Here is a 21,061-nt window from a genome sequence, read left to right as displayed (position 1 = left end):
TATTACTGGACAAGTTCGATTTGGTGATGGTTCTACTGTCGAGATCCGAGGCAAAGGTTCAGTTCGATTCATGTGCAAAAACGGAGAAGAAAAACAGTTCTCTGAGGTATACTACATTCCTAGTTTACGAAACAATATTATCTCATTGGGGCAGATGTCCGAAGAAGGCTACAAGGTGGAACTAAAAGGGGATTTTTTGAGAGTATATGACGCACAAGAACAACTATTGATGAAGGTAAAGCGATCCCCAAACCGTCTTTATAAAATTTTGATAGAAACTAACAAACAGGAATGCTTAATGAGCAAAACGGAGGAACTCTCAAAACTATGGCACGCCCGACTTGGCCACGTTAATTATCAAGCCATGGCTCTCATGTCAAAACAACGAATGGTGGAAGGAATGCCCAGGATAACCCAGCAACGTGCAGTTTGTGATGGTTGTCTGATGGGAAAGCAAATCAGGAGACCTTTTCCTGGTAAAGCCAAATACAGTGCAAAGAAGGTGCTTGAATTAATTCACGGTGATTTATGCGGACCAATTCAGCCAACCACAACCTCAGGATACAGGTATTTCTTTCTCTTGGTCGATGACTGTAGCAGGTACATGTGGGTATATTTTCTTAAAACCAAGAGTGAAGCTCTACAAACATTCAAAAATTTTCGAGCGTTGGTTGAAGATGGACCTGAGAGAAGGATCAAAGTGCTCAGAACGGACAGAGGTGGCGAATTCAACTCTAATGAATTCAGGGAGTACTGTGAAGGGGCCGGAATTAAAAGAAACTTCACGACGCCTTACACCCCTCAACAAAATGGGGTAGTAGAGCGTCGCAACAGGACTATAGTGGAAATGACGAGAACCAGCTTGAAAGAGATGCAGTTGCCAGCAAAGTTGTGGGCTGAAGCTGTTCGAAATGCGGTCTATCTACTAAACAGATTACCCACAAGGGCGTTGACACAACAAACACCATATGAAGCCTGGTCAAACAAAAAGCCAGACATCAGTCATGTTCGTGTCTTTGGGTGTATGGCCCATATGAAAACTCCAAGCATTCACAACACAAAGCTCGATGATCGTAGCAAAAGGGTAGTAAATCTGGGTAGAGAGCCTGGCACAAAAGGATACAGGTTGTACGATCCCAACGAAAATCGAGTACATATAAGCCGGGATGTAGTGTTTGAAGAAGCAAAGCAATGGCCGTGGAACGAGGAAAATGGAGACGAGAATACACCAGAATATTTCACAGTACCAGACATGGAGAACATCGAAGAAGAGGACAGAACTGATGATGCAAATTCAGATAACGGAGATAACTCACAGGAGACCACACCAAGGTCGCAAGAATCTGGGAACAACTATGATACTGACAGCGACGGATCTCAGGTAAGAACTCCAAGCTGTCAGAGCTCTGTATCAAGAATTAATTCTGATAATTATGATGACAGTACGACACCCAAAAGATTTAAGCTAGTTAGTGAAGTCTATGCTGCTACTGAAAATATGGAAGATGATGAAGAACTCCTCCTCATGGGTGTGGACGAACCAGCCAACTATGCACAAGCAGTAAAAGATGTGAACTGGCAGAGGGCCATGAAGCTAGAAATGGACTCAATCGAGGCGAATAAAACGTGGAGATTGATGAGGTTGCCACCTGGAGAAAAAGTGATAGGCCTAAAGTGGATCTACAAACTCAAAAGGGATGCAAACGGAAGAATAGTGAAGCACAAAGCACGCCTCGTGGCCAAAGGATATGTACAAGAGCACGGCATTGATTTCGATGAAGTTTATGCACCTGTCACTCGACTGGAAACGGTGAGATTATTACTAGCTCTGGCAGCCAAAGAGAAGTGGGAGGTTCATCACCTCGACGTAAAGACAGCTTTTTTAAATGGGGACATCAAGGAAGACGTATATGTGGCCCAGCCTCAAGGTTTTGAGAAGAAGGGGCAAGAAAAGTTGGTGTACAAGTTAATGAAAGCACTATATGGCCTCCGTCAAGCACCTCGTGCATGGTATGCTAAGCTAAACTCTTGTCTTTTAAGTCTTGGATTTACCCGTTGTCCCTACGAGCATGCAGTTTATACAAGGAGAAAGGGAGATGAAAGCCTAGTTATAGCAGTTTACGTGGATGATTTATTGGTAACCGGAACAAGTGTCACAGCCATTGAAGCATTCAAGAAACAAATGCAGCTGCAGTTTGAAATGAGTGACATGGGCAAACTAAGTTACTACTTAGGACTCGAAGTCGCTCAAGGAGAAGGATGCATCGAGCTCAAACAGGCAGGATATGCTCGGAAAATTCTGGACAAAGCTGGCATGGCAAACTGCAACCCAACCAAGTATCCAATGGACCCAAAGGAACAGCTCAGCCGTGACGAAATGGGAAAATTGGTCGATGCTACAGAATATAAAAGTGTGGTGGGTGGGCTTAGATATCTAGTTCACACACGGCCGGATATTGCATACTCTGTAGGTGTGGTAAGTAGATATATGGAGAAACCCACCAAGAAACACATGGATGCTGTAAAACGTATCCTAAGGTACATCAAAGGAACGATTCATCATGGCTTAGTATACTCGAAGGACAGTGGAAATCATGTGTTGACAGGATACAGTGACAGCGATTTGGGTGGACAACTGGATGACCGGAAGAGCACTGGAGGAATGGTGTTTTACCTAAACGAAAGTATCATAACCTGGGTCTCTCAAAAACAGAAATGCGTTGCTCTCTCAAGCTGTGAAGCTGAATTCATGGCGGCCACTGCCGCAGCCTGTCAGGGAATTTGGCTTCGAAACATCCTGGTGCAAATCACCTCGAAGACTATTGGACCAGTGGTGCTGTGTATAGACAACCGGTCTGCAATCGACTTGGCGAAGAACCCAATGTTCCACGGTAGGAGTAAACACATTGATATACGGTTTCACTTTATTAGAGAGTGCGTTGAAAGAGGAGAAGTCGTCTTGAGGCATGTTTGCAGCAATAGTCAGAGAGCAGACATTCTAACAAAGGGGTTGGCCACTGTCAAGTTTGAGAACATGAGGAAGCTATTGGGAGTCAAGGATCTGAACGAAGGACTTTGAGATTAAGGGGGAGATTGTTGAAATTAATCTCAAAGTATTTATTATTGCATTGTTCTATTTAGTTATTTGAATTAGTATTTGTTGATGGCATATTTTTAGGAGAAAGAATAAGTCATGAGATGTTAGAGTTTGTTTAGGAAACCACTTTGTACGTGGGCTAATTTTTAGCATGTTAGTTTTTCTGCACTTTCTATATATTGCTGTAACTCTCTGGGAAATAAACAGGTCGAAGCATTCCTTCAGCAAACACATTACTTGTTTACACAGTTATACTTATATATATATTGTTAGTAGCAAGACCCACTTATCCTCTACTCAAGACAGATCTGGTTCCTCTTTCAAGTGAAGGCCTTCTCTAGTCGCTCCCGAAATAGTCAAAGCTCCACCTGCAAGATCCGAAAAGAAACTTAGGAGTGGTTCTACTCCTGATGAGTCTGGGAAGCTTCAAAAGTTTACAGAGATGTTGAAAAACCAAGTGCTTGAGGACACCATTGCTCAATGGGACAAAATCAAGTTTGTGGAAGTTGCACCTACAATCACCCTGGCTAATGCCCAGAGTCTATTCCTATTTGAAGCAAAAGGAGCGGATCACTGAAATTGCCCATGTGGATCAAACATTGGAAGAAGAGGTGAAGCAACTGAAGTCCACCCTCAAGGTCCAGGACGATGAAAGAAAGAGAGGCGCGGAGACGTTGAAGAATATGAAAAGTTTAAAATCCAAGATTCTCAAGGAAAGGGACTAGCTTAACAAAACCATTAATGTTGTGGATCAGGAGAAGGAGGAAGCTGCAGCCGACCATGCTTGAAAGGTTCATGAGCTGGAGTTGAAGATGACCAAACTTGAGATTGTTGTTGATGGCTTCAAAGCCGCCCTTTTATGCCAAAAAGTCGATGTAAAAAACTGTCCGGGCTAAGGTGCCAAAGACTTCATGAAGTCTACAATGGATGTGTTTTATGACCTCGACTGGGATAAACTAGGTGAAGACGCAGCAAAAGATGCTGGGAAGATCAGAAAGCAGAAGGCGGATGAGCTGCCAAGGCAACACCAGCTGTACCTCTTGCCCATTTTGTGGAAGACATATCTCTTGCCCCCGCTACCGAGGTTGAAGTATGCTCAAATGATCCTCCTGCTGACCAACATTCAATCGATTTCATCACAGAGATGGCCATTGATATTGTGACTTCTCCTCAGCTCCTTACACATGGTTAAGATTTTATATATATGAACCTTTTTTTTTAAGTAATCTTTTAAACTTAACGGTGCTCTGCACCAAGACTTATGGTTTTTCTCGACGAGGGTGTGGGCACCTCATAATGCCTCATAAAATGTAACTCCATTTAACTCCCCCTTCCCTCGTCCTTTTAATTTAATCATCATACTTTGGTTTTAAAATGTTTTATTATCCTCTTATCTTTATCAACTACCTTCTTTAATCCTATGCCTAATTTCAATTCCGAGGTTCACACTGGAACCTGAATTGCAACCTTGCAAGTTCATATTCCAAGGTTCTCAACGGAACATGAAATTACAACATCCTTGTAAGTCCCTATTCCCTCTGCAAGGACTTTGCACTCCAACCATACATATGCAAGACTTCACAGGATCTAGACTAGCTCAATTTTCCTGAGATCGACATGTACATGTGGAAATTATTCAGAGATTCATATTCTTATATGAATCTATCCAACCAGGTTTACATACGCATATAAACTATAACGTATCCATACAAACCCATCCATTATATATAAAACATTATTGCATAAGTTAAACTTTACCACCCAAAGGGAATCACGTAGGTTAAATAATGGGATCCTCCTCAATTCATGTATAATTCATACATGCTTGATGTACTATCCAAACACCGTACCATCCAGTTACGCAATTGCTTGCGTATATCCCTTCCTTATCCATGAATTATTTATTATAAAGTTTCCATTCATTTGTATGTAATATTTATTTATCATATATTAGAACTATCCTAAGGTACGTGTAACTAAACGCACCTCCATATATTTTATTTTAGTCAAAGTATAAATCCTTTTATCCATTACAACATGTATTTTCACAAGCCATGTTACCAAAAAGTTGAAAATTTACAATATTTCCATAAATCAATTGATACATCCATGTATACACCACCCCTAGTTCTTCAGCATTAATATTAAGGTAAAGAACTAAAGTAGTAAACCTCATGCATATAATTCATTCACCCATGCATAACTAAATAAAAATTGAATAACATGAAACCATATTTTAAGTAAACTTCATATTTTATTTTTATTCAAAAGAGAAATCCTATCGGTGAGGTGTACATGCACTACCCCTGAGTCTACCAGAACAAGCCATTATTCGATTGAATCTGAACCAAACATGGCAACTGCAACTAATTAGCTATTTTATTATCCTACGCCTTAAAGAGGCCTACTATAATGAATACCAAAGAAATTTACTAATGGTATATTTTAATGCGCTCTATATTCCATGCCCTAGGAATTAACTTCGCATCCAAGTCAGTCAGGTGGTACGGTCCTTCCCAAAGAACTATTTTAATGATGTAAGGACCTTCCCAATTTTTCCCCAAAATATCATGTTCAGGGGTCCTCATATTTGGCATCATTCTCTTAAATACCAAATCCCCTACTCTCAGTGATCATGCACAAACCTTCTTATCAAAGTATTTCATGGTCCTTTACTAATATGCAGCCAGCTTCAACGGTGAATTTGCATGTACCTCCTCTAGTAGATCCATATACAAATGATGATTAAGTTCATTATTTTCAGGATCATAGTTATCCCTCCTGAAAGATCCTGCTCTAATCTCCACGGGTATAATTGCTTCACAACCATAGGTGAGGGTGAAAGGTTATTCACCTATTGTGGATCTAGGAGTGGTATTGTAGGACTATAGTACCCTAGGGAACTCCTCAGGCCAACACCCCTTGCTTTCTTACAACTTCGCCTTCAAAGTATGTCTTATGATCATGTTGATAGCCTTTGTCTAGCCATTACTCTATGGATGACATACTGCTGAAAACCCCTTTTTGATGTGGAGGTACTCATATAATTGTCTCATCTCCTTACTATCAAATTGCTTTCAATTATCAGATATCAGCTTGTAAGGAAACTCATACCTACAAATAATAGCCCTAAACACAAACTCCTTGATCTTTGCAGCTGTAATAGTGGCTAGAGATTCAGCATCTCCATTTAGTGAAGTATCCACTACAACCACTGCATACTTCACTCCACATGTACATTTGGGAAGCTCCCCAATTAAAATCTATATCTATACAAGAAATTACCATGGACTTGTGAGAGATGTGAGTGGTACAACTGGTTTACCTATTGAAGTAGCATACCTTTGACAACGATCACAGGACCTCGTGTAAAGGTAACAATCTTTCTAAAGGTTTGGCCAAGTAGTAACCTTGACATAGTATCTTATGGGCCTAAAAATGCACCTCCTGAATGTTTCCACGGACTCCTTCATGACCTCTCCATGATATACTCATATTGACTCCCTGAAATACAACTTAAAAGAGGTTTATTGAAGCCTCTTTTATATAGAGTTCCTTCATAAACCACGTACCTTGCAGCCTTATACTTTAATTTCATATCATCTTCCTTAGCTTCTAGAAGAATTTCTTTAGTGATGCAGTAAAAAATAGGAATCATCCATGTAACCTCTGATGTTACCTCTAATGTAGGTACTTCCATCATAGGGATGCTTGGTTGCGGCTGCACCTCCAGTAGAACAAAAATTTCAAAGATACGATTAACAATATACTGATTAATTCTGGGTTGGCTAAGTACATATGGGGAGAGGCTTTGAATATAGCTTATCATATTCTGAATAGAGTGCTTGTAAAACATATGGACAAGACACCATATTAATTAATGAGAAAACATAAGACTGGTTTGAGTTATCTTCGTGTGTGTGGGTGCCATGCTAAGGTGCTTTTCCCTGAATACAAGAAGAAGAAACTAGGTCCGAAAAATGTTGATTGTATCTTTTTGGGCTATCTTAAAACCATAACTTCTATGAGATATTAGTTTTAAAATCTAACGTAGATGGTATAATGAAGAATACCATAGTTGAGTTTCGTGATGCAACTTTCATCGAGGAAGTATTCCCTATGAAGACCGCTATATCTTTAAATAATTTTGAGGATGATCTCACTCGCACATAGAGTAATCTTCCTGGTCATGTCAAAAAGATGAAAAATATGGGGGCGGATCTTGGTAATAGCTCTACTACTAATGAAGTAGAGGACCTAGAAGGAGTAAGCGTGCAAAGATGTCGAGGATGGGTCTTTAACTCTCCGTCAAGCCATGGATTCTAATCCTTGTCAAAAGAATTTCAAAAGATGCATAAAATAAGCACAAAAATTTGAGATGGATTCTTGCATAACTTTATTCTACATTAGACTTCACAATTCAAGACAGATTTTAAGCATTTTTCTTAGTTATGCCTTATTTCTAAGATATACTGAAGTTTATCAGACTTTAATATTTATCTGATCATTTGCACATACACACACTATCACTCCATATGAATGATGAAAATTACTGTGGTGATTAAGTTATTTCTGATAAACAGTTAAGTATATTTGCATAAATTCTGAGGATAAGTTTTGATTATGTTCTGATGATTAAACTCTGAACACACCAGTCGGTATTTGTGTGAAGAAACACAGAAACAGTCATTCACTTTTAACTACAGAAGCCATGTTCTGATGACCGTTAAATTCTGATAATAGTCAAGTTCTGATGCAAACTCTTATGCTTACGTGTCACATTTTAATTGGTTGAGTTATTATTAGTTTTTACTGTAACGGTCATTTTTTTCAGAAAATAATTAAGTGAGATAAAAACATGATAATCATTTGGTTAATGGGTTGCGTGTTTGTTTTGGTAACCGCATGTGAGCAATAATTACTACATGTTACCGTACCCACTAATAATGTTTTGACTGTTTACAGGCTGCCAGGTGTAAAATGTCTGTTCTGCTTCACAAATATTGTCGTTGTCATGTGGAGAGTATAAATACTAGAGTTAAAAGATTTTACCATCTTTTACCTACTTTACTCTTTTCTAATCTCTCTATTCTCTCTCCACTCTCTATTATTCTCTAAAGCTATTTTCTCACAGGCATTTTATCAAACACTCTATACACACACAACTTTTCACTTAATTTTCACAGAAATGGCACCTAAGATCTTATCTATAATGGAGCCAAGTGTGTCCCCAACAACTATTTGGCTATTCTCACAAGGACTAGGATCCTTCAGAACTTCACTTCATTCAAGATTTTATCGCTCGAAGTGAAATTGGGTATGCTCTGACCCAACCACAGGCTCTCTTAGGCAAGCAAATTCTGGAGTTTTGGAGGTCTGGAGTCTATGATAATGGTGGTGAAAGTGGGTCCCCAAGAATCATTTTTACAACAGGGGAAGACGAGCACTTGGTAACCTTGTCAACTATTCGACAAGTATTGCATCTGCCAGAAAACTGTACTTACAATTCACAAGTTGGGGAGTTAGTTCTTTAAACATGATGGCAAATCTTGGCTATGAGAAGTCTTTGTCCAAGCTGGGACAACTGAAGAGGGCCCTACATCAGGAGGGAGTGGAGCTTCTATTTCGATTGTATTACCAAAGCCTTTGCCAACAAATGCTCCAATTTTGATGGTATTCCAATCATGAGTAAGGAAATCGGGTATGCTCTTCTTAATCAAACTCATTTTGATTATGCTAGTGTTGTGCTAGGGTTTATAGGTGATAGGATGAAAGAAGATAGCAACATAGTATATTTTTCTAGATTCTGTCAGCTTATATATAGTTTCTGTTGTCCTGATGCACCTCAAACCTTTAGTGAGTTAATTGAACCCTTTAAACTTCACAAAAGGGCTTTCACAGACTTATTATCTGCTGATAATAAGAAGGATATACTAAGACCCCTCGAAATTCCCCAATCTGTCAAACAATTCTTAGTAATTATGTTCCTCACACATACACAACCAAATATCCTGATGTTACCCCTACACAGCCTACTACTTCTCAACCTCCACCAACCCAGCCTTCCAATACTCAACCAACATAATCCTCTCAACCATAACCATCAGGACCTACTATCAGAACCTCACCTCTCAAGTCCAAATTTAAACCACACTCTGGTACATCTAAACAAGTGCTAGTTGTGAAATCTGCTGCACCATCTAGGCCCAAAAACCAAAAGAACTATCTTTGTGCCTAAATCTCCACAAAGGAGAAGAAGAAAGTTGATTCTGAGAGATGAATCTGATGAGGATGAACAAGTCCAGGTTCCTGCATCAGAACCTGTGACATTAGAAGTTGAAGAGTTAACTCTTCAGAAGAAGAAATCAGCTGAAGCTTCGGGCATTCAGAAAAGAAAGAGGTCTTCACATTCTGATATAGATCATGTCACTCCTCCATCTAGAAAATCAAAATTGAGGAAGACAAGAACAGGTGTGCATCTTGCACAAATTTAATTTAATGATGCTGAAGATGCTGAGGAAGGGGATCAGGAATCTCTGATCTCATCAGAACCTATTGTGATTGAAGCCCTGCCAGCACCTGAAGAAGTTCTGATTCAGGAATCTGAAATTCCTGAAGTCCACAGATCAGAACATGTACAAGAATATGTGATTTCTCCACCTCACTCTCCATTCAAAGAAACTGTCTTAGTTTAAGATTCATAGTTAAGTCCTGAAATTGACATTCACAGGTTGAATATTCCAACTGTTTTTGTATATGGAAGCACTACCAGCAAAAGAGTCAACTCCACCTGTTTCTCCAATACTAAATGCTGAAATTCCTACTACACCAATTCTGGATTTGGAACCTGAAGATCAGAATTTGGAAACAGATGAAGTTGCTCCAGAATCTCCTTCAGTTATACACACTCTGGTGTTATCAGAAGATGATGAGATTTTATCAAATTCTGGAGACAGTGCTCTAGCAAGTGCTCCATTCAATGCTTCAATTCTTGGCAAGGAGGCACTGTTAAATTTGATGAAGAAGATGCTCCTGTTCCTTGGGAGGACACTCACAGAGGAGTTGAATGGACAAAGAAGTGGAATGAACCTGACTTCATTCCTAGCCCAACTGTTCTGACAGATCATGTTGCAAAAGCTGATGAGTTGCTGATAAATTCTGACTTCAAAACACAACTTAAAGTCACTGCTCTCAGTACTAAAACTCTAAAAGGTCAACACTCCATGACTCATGCAAAGGTTGATAAACTTCAAGAAAAAGTTGATAAGCTAGCCATGGTGCAAGATCTAGACAGGAAGAGGTTTTTTGACCAATTCAAGAAAAAGTGGATGATATTGAGCAAAATCAAGCCAAGCAGCAGGCCCAACTGGATGAGGTATTACAAAATCAAGATGCTCAACAGACTCAGTTAAATAAGATCCAATCTTCTGTGGAACTCCTTCTTTCTCTACTCCTGACAGATGATGCCAAAAAGGGGGAGAAGGTAGTTAAGTCCAAATGCTCAATTAGCAAGGCACTGAAGAAAAAGGATGATTCTGAAGATGACCAGGGAAACCCTAGCATGGGCAAAGGTCAAAGTCAAGGAAAGCAAGTTAGCAGAATTCCTATTAGAAAGTACCTGATAGTAAGATTTCTGATAAATCTACTATTCAGGGGAGTGATAAGGAAGGAAAGAAGACTTCATCTACAGATCAAACTTTGCTGCTCACAAGTTCTGAAATTAAAGATCAAGTTCTGACAGCAAGTTTTGATAATCAAATTCCGATGACAAAGTCTGATGTTCTCATTCAAGGTGGAAGTCAAGACTCGAAGAAAGTCATGCAAACCTTAAAGTTCAAGGGAAAGAAGAAAACCTTCTTTTATAAGGATCCTAAGATTCAAGCCTTAGATGAGGAACTTGCAAAGAGACTGTTCCTTAAGGATAATCCAGGAGTGGATTTAGAGGAACTTAGAGAAGAAGAAGTAAGATTTAATGCTGAAAAGTCAAAACTACAGACTAAAGCTTCTAATGCAAAGAAGCCTCCCAAACCTAAGAAGAAAGGTATAGTAATAAGAGAAAGATCTGCCACAGAGATTCCTAGATCAAGTACTAGATCTCAAACTACTATTGATCCCAAAGACAAGGGAAAAGGAATGTTGGGGAGATAGTTGGGAAACAGATGATGAAGATTCCTCAAATTCTGATGGATCATGTGTGCAAGATGGTTTCAAATCTTTGATGATACTGTTGCTGAAGATGAAATAGTTGAAACTCTGAAGAGAAAGAGGATGACAGAAGAATCTAAGACAATCTCTGTCGTAGTTTAAGTTGTTCAGAGTAAAGATAATATAAAATAGCAAGCTACAGATGAAACTGCAAATCCTGACCAATTCATCAAGACATCAACCTCTGACACTACTCAAGTTGACATAGACAACTTAACACTTGATCAGAAAAAGAAGCTGCTATGGACCAAAGCTACTCCAGTGGAACCTAAAACCAATCTAATGCTGAATCAGCTTGTATCTTTGGGCTTAGACCTAAACAAGCTAAAGACAAGTCTGGGTTAGGTTCTGACAAAGAAAAGAGACAAACAGGAGTAGAAGTTACTCTCAGAGATCCTTTCATTTTGACAGACAAACCATATGAAGAAATCAAACAAAAGCACCTTGACAAAGTGCTGTCTACTCAAATTGTCATGGATACTCATGATGAATCAGAAGCTAAAGAAAAATTGATCCTGTTTCTCAATGATGGTAGAACTTACAGACTAGCAGATTTCGATGTGCTAAAGAAGTCTGTCAAAGAGCTTCAACATATTCACTACCTTCTGGAAGTAAAATCTGATGTTACAAGAAGATGGTCAGATTATATTTTGAAGGCTATAAGAGACCTTCTCAGAATTTCTGGTGCAAAAGCTTCTGAATACATTCCAAAAATCACTGAAGATGATGGAAGTGAAGTTTCTATGAAAAAGAAGTCTGCCAAGATTGAATTAATTCTGAAGGGAAAGTGTTTATGCAACAATAAAGACTCTTCACATCCCAGAGTTATCAGACTTGGAGATGGGATTGAAAGAACATCAATTCCTGCACTCAGAGCATCCATTTATCAGATTGGAGATAATGAAGATGAAGAACTGATGCAATCAAAGCATAGTTAGTTGAAGTTCTGAGAAATGATGAGGACAAGCTGGTAAAAGACTTTACAAGGAATCACTTTAGATTCAGATTGATCCAGTGATATTGGTAAAGCTACATGTACTTTAAGTTGTATTTAGTTATTTAAAATAATATTTCATTGCATTTGTACTTAAATATTTTTGACATCATCAAATCTATTAACTTGTATATTTTTCATAATTTACAAGTTGGGAGAGATTGTTATATATATTTGTGATGTCATGTCTAATCTGATTTGTTTAGTTTCAGAATTTATTATCAGAACTTAACTGGAAATCAGAACTTATTGAAGACAGGAAATTATCAGAACTTAAGGCGTCAGAACTTATATCAGGACTTAAGTGCGGGTACACTTCAGATAAGGAAAGCAGCTGATTTACAGGAGAGGATCTGGATTGAACAAGTAAAGATATGCATGAAGAATTGGACAACTATAGGACTGAAGTAGATAATCTCTGATTGATGTATTCTAGGAAATAGAATCATTATCATATCAATTAGGAGATATCTTGAAACTGTGTAGTATATAAACACAGATTAGGGTTTACACTATATGTGTTATCATTCACGAGAATACTATTCATTGTAACCCTAGCAGCTCTTAGTGATATCATACAGCACTGAGAGAGTAGATTAAACCTACTTTAACAGGTTTGATATATTGAATAAACTTGTTTTCTATTACATACTTGTGTTTATAATCGAATTGATTGTAGATACTATACCCCCTTCTATAGTATCATTGAGGCCTAACAATTAATGTTATGTTTTCATGTGTGGTCGAGTTATGGGGGCTAACAACAACGAATTCGCCTGACATCTGTAAAGGTGCAAAGCAGAGTAAGGAAACCGTGAGTCAGTTACCTTTATATTACAAAGGAACAAATAGATAAGGTACGAGCCTTTGGTGGGATATAACCCTCAAGTTGGTCAATGCTAAAAAGCATGTGGTAAGTCAATAGGGGTTAGGTCTTGCTAATATACATAGATGGTGATGGATTGAGCACACATATAATTAATTAGACAAACATGTTAAGGGGACTAAAGGTGTGATGAAGGGATTACTATGTTAAGACCTCAGATTAAGGTGGTGGGACCATGTTTAGGTCTTTATATTCACCTAAATGAGGAATAAACTAAGGTAATTATAGAAGGTGCGGGGACATGCCCACTGCACAAACTTGGAAATTACATAAAGAGCAACATTCAAGTGTATAAGAATGTGGTGGAGCTTCAACTAAGCCTAAACATATATTTACACGAAGATTAAAACTATTAACACGTGTGCAAATATAAACATAAACGAGTACATCAATATTAAGTGCACGTGTGTGAGAAGACGAACGAAAAAAGGAAGTAATGATGAAATATTGGGTCAATCACTGTGTATTATGTAAATAGGGTTTGGAACTAGACCCAAATTTTTTTGACACGACACAAAAATGAACAAAAAATTCGTGTTTAGTTTTGAATTTTGAGTACACGACACGAAAATACATGAACATCACAGTATACGACATAGATTTCATGTCGATTTTTGTGTTTAGCCCTCGGGTACATGACACGACACGAGGTACATGAAACAAAAAAATAAGTAAATAAATTATATATATATATATATATAATTTTATTAATAGATTCTAAATTGTGAGGATAGTACAGTCAAAGGGCCAGTTTCTGAATAATTCAATTAAAGTATTCACACAAAGTTACAAAGTCACGTACATGAGACACACTGATGAGATGCACACAGAAATTTTAGGGTTAGTAAACAATAACGAAGAAAGGCGCTGCACACTCCGAATAGAAGAAATATGGATGGAGATCTTGAACATCCAAATTCAAACGATCTGGTAATATTTCTTATTATCATTACGCTATTTGATTTGTTTACAAGTAGATAAGTTTTTCAATTAGTTGTTTAATTTGATTTTAATTTTAATTTATTTCTTAGATTTTGTTAGATTTTGCTTCGTAGTTCTTAAATTAGTTCAAATCTATATTGTTTCTTAGCATTCCTTAGCATTTATATTCCATAGCAGTTTGATTTGTTTAGAAGTAGAGGTTGTTTGATTTGATTTGTTTGATTTTATGTAAATGTGTGTTAGATCTAGTTGGTTAATTTTGGTTGAGTCTAATTAAATTACAGAGAATTGCAAAGGCTCTCTTTATGATAGATTGTCACAGCCCCAAAATAAACTAATAGAATATAACTAACAAATATAAAGTTATTACAAACAGCTGTTAAAAACAAAATCCAATATCTTAAAGGTTCATTGTTTGAACAGTCCAACACTACAACTATTACAACTCTTATATAAAGCTACCGGTCCTCACACAAACACCAACTATACTACCTGAGCTCTCACATAAGCCTCAGCATCTCCACCGATAGACTTACGAGCAGTCTGCTTGGATCTAACCATACTTGCTAGCTGAAATAACATGAATGAAAAGCAAGAAGTGAGCCAAATGCTCAGCAAGGTACATCATAAGACAAAAATTAACATCATGACCATCTATAAATTGGAAATTGAGGTGTATGGCATCATTATTCAAGTCAAAGTGTTTGTAACCAAAGCATTGCTCAAAATCATTTTATGATGCTACGGATCACAGCCGGTGATTAGCCGCGAAGTAATCCTGAACCTTGTTGGGTTCTAAACAATTTGATTGGGACCCCTAGGCATCTTTTAAGCCTAATATAATAAGTGTGAAAGGGACTTGCGTCTTAGTCCAATCCACCAATCTCAAGAAAACATTCTTTTATTTAAAGAGCAATTATATTTTATAAAACTGATGCCATGGAGAATTTCACAAGGATTCTAAACAATTGAGCTTAAATTATCAGTCAAGGGTTGGAGTTATGGAACTCTTATCAGAATGAATCAACTTTTCACTAACAGGGTCTTCAAAGATTGACATCAATGGTTCAACAACCAAGGAAGAAAGTATTAAAAAAGAATCATAACATTATTCAACAAGATAGAGATCTCAAGTTTTGAGGGTCATATATAACATATATCTACTGACAAAGTTTGGGTATGATTATAAGGATATATATAAAGAGTTGAATTATTGGTATCTTGGAGGTGTGAGAGTGTAATGGAAAAGTGGTTAATCAAGAGAGATTACACAATTAAGGCAATTGAAGTATTTTAGTTTATAAGGGTTTCTCGAAATGACCAAGACATTCAGTTTAAGTCAAAGGTAGATACTAGGTCAAATTGAAATAAAATAGTGATAAGGGTGTAATTTTTATAAGAGCATAAATAGACTTAAAGCAAGTCCAATAATCGTAAGCATGGCATATCATTTACAATATCTCAATCTAAAATCAGAGTATTTGTAACGATATATCATTGTGACAAAAATATTAATGATCATTATACGAGCATGCTACCATAATTCAAAAGAGTGGTTGGGAACACTTGCAATACATCTTGAAATTTTAGAATAATTCGCAACATATCTCGAGAGGGTTTAAGGACACTTGCCTTAATAAGGCTGGACTAACTCTCGTCTTGATCTTGGAAGCAACCGGGAGCACTACTCGACTTTGACGGCAAGCTTACTATCTTCTCCTGAGCCTGCACAATAACAATTAGACCTCATCAAGATATATTCTCACAAATTTCCATCCTAGTTATAAATATTCAAATCATAGTGGCACTTAGGCCTATTTACACGTTCGACCCTTAGTATTCACATAATAGCATCATATCCCAAGTAATCATTTATAAGAACATAACACATTTAGTCACATAATATATTATTTAAAATATAGTGCACTATTAAGTATTGAATGATCTGACTCCACCAACACAAATGACTCAAAATGTTAACTAGCCTATTGCAATTCAACTATCCCTCCAAATTCGAAGTGTCCCATCAAACCAACCTCATTTCACTTGACCACAACCCTGTCCTAACCTCCTACTGACCTCTAACTACCATATGAACTCAATGGTCAACTCAGGACTTACCTTTAAGGACTCAAAAACTAACTGTAAAGTCAAAGTGTTCCTAAGTGCAACATCTAAGTGATATCGAATGGTTTCTAGTGTCATTGATCCCTATTTCACTCAACGTTTGCTATTCAAATTACTAAAATGGAATCTCAGAACCTAAATATAACTTGTGCACTTGGAATGACACCAAGGCCTATCCTAGGCCTCCTGGGCCTACTCCCAAAGTTGACTCTCCCCTGTTCCAGCGACACTCAAACTGTCCTGTTTTGCTCTCACTTTACACCCTTGGTTTTAACTCTAAACTCCAAAAATATTGCTTGAAAACCTCCTACATACTCCCTAGTATCAGTGATAACCAAGGCCGAATGAGGGCCTACCCATGACATCACTTTCAAAGCTCAAACTTGCTCCTAACTCAAATTGTCCCTGTTCGGGCAGAATTTAAGTTTCGACTTGTGTACCTAACTAAATGGATTTATTTCTCTCATTTAAATCTTCTGGGATCGACTATAGGTCAAGTCCTAACCCCTGGTAGCTTGGGCCTTCTAGTTCCTAACAAATGCTCATTCATTTCTCACTCACAAGTCAAACCTCAAATCTAGAAAATGCTGAAATCTATTCTAACTTCTTCCACCTTAACTCCCACTTATAAACCATGAACTCAATATTTAACCAAGCATAATTACTATCCTAATACTCTCATCTAATCCACTAACACGTGGTGGAAATCATTCATACCCTAATGCACCATGACCAAATTATATAAACAAAATAGCAAGACTAACACTTAAATTACATTTTCGAGTACTTATGCACAAAACAAATATATATCACAACATGCAAATGGAATACCAACTAAGTATACTCATTAAACCACTTTACATACTATAAATAGTCATAATAAAGCACTTATCATCACATGCAAATCAATTCAAGTCTCAAAATCTCACAAATCATGGCATGCCACTATGATCTTGACTTATACTCAAAGATATCTTACTAGCACTTATATTGTATTCCATAAAACTAACATGCAACCTTATCATGATCATATTTGTAGAAATATATAACATGCAAAGTTTTAAACTAAGGTAATATCTCCAAAAATCATGATTTAAGCACATAGCAACCAAGAACAAATAACGATACAAACAACCACTCCATTCGGCTCCTTTTGAGTCAATGCTGAATGGAAGAGGGAGGAATGACACTTGCATGTGAGTGAAACTCCCACGTCTTTCCCTTCACAACCCTTTTGCTAATTTAACTCTTAGTTTGGACCTTAAGTTCATAAGAACTAAGGTCTTCCACTTGAGTTTTGTACTTACATCTTACATGCAACACCAAACCATTCAACAAACATATAATTCTCTACACAAATATGTATGGAAGGGGTTTAACAAGATTGAGAGAGTGGAATTACACTAGAATTCTTGGTATTTGGAAATGAAAAAGAGGAGGAGTGTGTGTGTGTGTGTTTCGGCCGAGAGAGGGAGAGAGAGGGGAGGGAAGGAGAGTGAGGGTGGAGTGTGCTAGTGGAAAAATGATCACATGTTTGATCATTTTATTTGTTATGTAATGGGTAGTGGAGTGGATAATTACTTTCTTATCCTTCTCTCTTAACTAGCACAACATGCATGCAAGGCTATAGTGGTCATTTAATTTGGTAGAAAAGAGTTAGTGGAGTAGATAATGACATGAATGTCCTCACTTTGTATTCAGGGTAAAAATGCATGCAAGGGCAATTAGGTAATCACATAATTATTAATATAATTAAATACAAAGAATACATTTTATAAATAAAACCATAAATCTATAAATTACAAGAGTGACACCATAAAATAGTTTAGAATTTTAGAAATTTAATAAGATCGATTTCGAAATTTATTAATAAAAATAATTTAAAAAATGATTTTTTTGGATAATAAAATACATTTTATAACCTACATGAATAGCAAATAATGCATTTCTTATTTTCTGAAATTCCAAATAATATCACACAATTATTTAGCATAATTCTAATCACACAAACACATATTCAAAAAAAATTTATTTAACTCACTTAATACACACACACACACACACACACACACATATATATATATATCAATTAAAAGATAAATAAAATACCGGTTATGACATCCTCTCCCCATTAAAGAATTCTATTCTCGGAATCTAAGGAAATAGGTGAGGATACCGGACTCGCATTTCTGACTCTAATTTCCATGTCGATTCTTCGACTTTGGGATTTCCCCAAAGCACTTTCACCAACTTTACTGACTTATTTCTAAGACTCTTCTCTTTCCATTCGAGTATTTTGACAGGTTGCTCCACATAAGACAAATCTTTTCTGAATTTCTAACGGCTCATACTCTATCACATGATTGACATCCGGATTATATTTTTTAAGCAAAGACACGTGGAATACATTATGAACATGTTGATATTGAGGGGGTAGAGCTAACTCATAGGCTACTTTTCCTACTTGATTTGAAATTTCAAAAGGACCAATATAACGTGGTTCCGACTTTCCCTTTTCCGAAACCGGGTCAAACCCTTCCATGGTGACACTTTCAGCAACACGGCTTCACCTACTTGGAAACTCACATCCATTCTGGCAGGATCTGCATACTTCCTTTGTCTTTCTTGGGCATCAATTAATCTCTTCCTAATTTTGGCGACTGTTTCCTTCATTCGCTGAAGTAATTCAGGACCAAAAACTTTTCCTTCTCCTACCTCACCCCAATTTGTCGGAGATCTGCATTTTCTTCCGTATAAAGCTTCATATGGAGGCATTCCGATGCTGGAGTAGTAACTATTGTTGTATGAGAATTCTATAAGTGGTAAGTGATCATCCCAGCTTCCTACGAAATCAATTGCATATTTGCGCAACATGTCTTCAATTGTTTGTATAGTTCGCTCACTTTGACTGTCCGTTTGTGGATGATATGCGGTGCTCATATTTAGCTTTGTGCCCAAACTCTCCTGAAACTGTCTCCAAAATCTTGAATTGGATCATGGATCTTAATCTAAAACTATCGATACTGGTATGTCATATCGTAATACAATTTCATGCACGTACGTATGAACCAACCTATCCAATGAAGTCTTCTCGTTGATTGGTAAGAAATGTGCCGATTTTGTAAGGCGATCAACTATAACCCATATGGCGTCGTGTCCGGATTATGTTCGAGGCAATCCTACTATGAAATCCATGGAGATATTCTCCCATTTCCACTCAGGAATATTCAATGGCTGAATTAATCCGCTCGGTCTTTGATGTTCCTCTGTTACTCTTTGACAAGTATAACACTTGGAGACCCATTCTGTAATTTCTCTTTTCATATTTGGCCACCAAAATTTCTTTTTCAAATCCTGGTACATCTTTGTGCTCCCCAGATGAATCAAAAATTTCGAGTTGTGTGCTTCCTGTAGTATCTCGAACTTCAATTCACTCACTTGAGGGATCCATATCCTTGATGAGAATCTTAATATTCCTTGCTCGTCCTTTTTCGTACGTATTTCTTCTCCCGTCAGTTGATTATTCTCTCGACTCGTCACTTCTTCTTGACATTTCTTTATATTCTGCAATAGTTCCGGTTGAAAAGTCATGGCATAACAAATCTCTTTCAATGTCCTGCAGAAACAAAGTTCTAGCTCAAATCTTTCAATCTCTTCAGATAATTCCCTTGGCATGGTTATCATATTCAACCTTTCCTTCCTACTCAAAGAGTCGGCTACTACATTCGCCTTTCCTGGATGGTAATATATGGAATAGACGTAACCCTTCTTTAGCTCCAACAATCTCCATTGTCTCATGTTGAGTTCCTTCTGGGTGAATATATACTTCAAGCTTTTATGATCCGTGTAGATTTTACATTTCTCTCCGTACAGGTAATGTCTCCATATCTTGAGTGCGAACACTATGGCCGCCAATTCCAGATCATTGGTTGGATATTTCAATTCATGAGGTTTAAGCTCTCGTGAAGCATATGCAATCACCTTATTGTGTTGCATTAGCACACAGTCTAATCCTTCATGTGAAGCGTCGGTATAAATGACAAAATCTCCTTGGTCATCGGGTAGTACCAATACTGACGCGGTAACCAATTTATGCTTTAACTCTTCAAAACTTCTTTTGTAATATCCGGGATATCGTGTGTAATTATTTTTATCAATAAATATTTTTTATGTGATTATTATATGATTTTTGGTGAATTATCTGATGATTGGTGTGGATATATGGATGCTTATAATTGATAAAGTATAAGTATGTTCATTTTATTATGACCAGAATAAAATATAGATACTTACGATATTTTCTTGGTAATTTTTGGACTGTTAAATGATTTTATATTAATTTATGAATTTATTAATTATTTTCAGAATAATTACAAAATTATTTTATAAAGCCGGAAATCATCCGACTTCAACCGTTTTTACGTTTTTACAACCCGAAACTCTTCCGAAAACTCCTTCCTAACCTAATCTGGTAATTCCGGACATTTTTTGTGTTTTGACTTTTTCAATCCGGATTACGGTTTGACTCGTACGTGTCCCGGCATACAATTTTCGATTCAATAATCATCTCGGTGAATCAACAAAACCCGTATTCTCAAAAGACGAGATAATATTACATTATTTTCACACAAGGTGTTTTATAAAAATCCCGATTTGGATAATTATCCAATACAGGTATTAAATCTGATCGTTTTTGCAGTTACTTAACGGCTAAGTAACTAATTTAACGATCCAAAATGAACCAATATTCCAAAAATATATATAGCCCTTTTATCATTTCATTTTATTCGTATAATCAAAATCAGTCAGT

This window comes from Apium graveolens, chromosome 5 (assembly GCF_009905375.1).
Source record: "Apium graveolens cultivar Ventura chromosome 5, ASM990537v1, whole genome shotgun sequence".
In the NCBI taxonomy this organism is placed as follows: Eukaryota; Viridiplantae; Streptophyta; class Magnoliopsida; order Apiales; family Apiaceae; genus Apium; species Apium graveolens.
The sequence above is the reverse complement of the archived record's forward strand: the minus strand, read 5'-3'. Positions refer to the sequence as shown.